Genomic DNA, 1678 nt, shown 5'->3' with positions numbered 1-1678 from the left:
CAAAATTTTAGTATAATATTTTTATTGTTTTGAAATATTTTACTAAATTAATTTTTTAAAACAAAAATGCAACTTTAATGCTCCGTACAATTTTAGGCGAAAAATTGTATTATCTAAAATTCTTTCAAAATCGTCAAAAAGCGTCAAAATTTTATTTGAATATTTTTAAAAATCTACACTTCATCAAAAGTTTTTTGAAATCTTTTCGAATTTTAAATCATTCTTTGATTATTAAAACTATTATTATTATTAAATTATAGCATTGCATTGATTAATAAAAAATTATTATTCTTTATTTTCAACGACTTCACGACATTTGAAATTTATCAAACCCATTATATTGATAATTATATAGAATATGACAGTCGAAGGACATTTTACTGCAATCGAAGTTTAACTGATAGAGTAATAACAGTGCAATTTTATTGAAAACATAATTTTTTTATGGAAGAAAATAAAAGAATAATTCATAAAAAAATTCATTTGAGTTAAAAAAATCTGAGCGTACATACTGCCTAATTTTTTGTCATTTGCAGAAAAATAAGTCTACGTTAAAAAAATGAAACTGTTTTCTATTTTATGCGCGATTTATCTCGCACTAATTGGCACTTCTGCTGCCGAGGAATCTCAGACTGCTAAGGCTACAGAGGTGATAGGAAAAATAGGTACGATGATACAATTTTCAATTATTTTGTAATTTTAAAGTCCATTTCAGCTGTTCAATTATTTATAGTAATTTATCACTTTGTTAAATTCTATTTTTATGCAATTAAATAGAATTCTATTTAAATTAATCAATAAAATTATAAATTAATTAAAGAAGATTTCTTTTCAATAATTTTTTACTTTACAGGAGAAGTGGCTTTGATTCTGGTGGATTGGATTATTCAATGGTGGTCAGCAAAATAAGAAAATTAGGGGACGCCAAGTTTAACATTTTGGCTCTTTTGTTAACAAAATTTTTTGCGCATCCGATTTGGAATCTAAAACGAATTATTTATTTGTGAAAAAAATAATTAGTGAGCAATCGAAAAAATTTGTGAATGACAAAACAGAAATATCAATTTAGAATCTTTCAAGAAAGTAAAGACATGTGTCAATAAAAACTTAATTTTAATTTTAATATTTACTGTGGCAATTTTTTTTTTGAACATGTTGCAGCTGAGGGTTAATGGCTGATTACAACTCAAATCAGGCATTATGAAAAATAAGCGAACAGGTATTTTTTATTTGTCTCTCAGATGAAATTTACGGAAGTTATGACAATTTCCAAAATAACTTCAAAACTGACCTCGCACACAAATTTTCAAATGACTTTTCTTAATTTTTTAGATTTTTTATTTTATTTTCGTTTTCTTTAAGAGTCTTCCAAACGTGACTTTTCTTAATTCCTAATAGTTCCTTTATTTTTTTCCACTCTGATAGCTTCTTTTCCCTGAACTTTTCAACTTCTTCTTTAGGCAACTAAATTAAACTTATTGCAGTCGTGTATTTTTAAACTACTACTACTAAGTCGGATGCAATTTGTATTATTTTACCAACAAATTTTTGAACATTGTGATTGTTCGCGTAGTGTCTAATGTATACAGTAATTAGTAAATAGAATTTTCAATCTTTTTCAACAATTAGATTATTTTGTCAGTAATTATTCAATGATCTGTAAGTTGGTAGTTGTAGT

At 25.6% G+C, this 1678-nt stretch overlaps 1 long non-coding RNA gene across 1 annotated transcript; it reads left to right on the top strand.

Moving 5' to 3' along the window:
- Window positions 1–492: 492 nt before the first annotated feature.
- On the top strand, window positions 493–1111 carry LOC117173125. The gene is made up of 2 exons (XR_004467112.1): window positions 493–665; window positions 854–1111. It is a non-coding gene; the product is annotated as an uncharacterized LOC117173125 (long non-coding RNA).
- Window positions 1112–1678: the final 567 nt, after the last annotated feature.

This window comes from Belonocnema kinseyi, chromosome 5, assembly GCF_010883055.1.
Source record: "Belonocnema kinseyi isolate 2016_QV_RU_SX_M_011 chromosome 5, B_treatae_v1, whole genome shotgun sequence".
Lineage (NCBI taxonomy): Eukaryota > Metazoa > Arthropoda > Insecta > Hymenoptera > Cynipidae > Belonocnema > Belonocnema kinseyi.
Note: the sequence above shows the minus strand (reverse complement) of the source record. Positions and strands in the feature narration are given on the sequence as shown.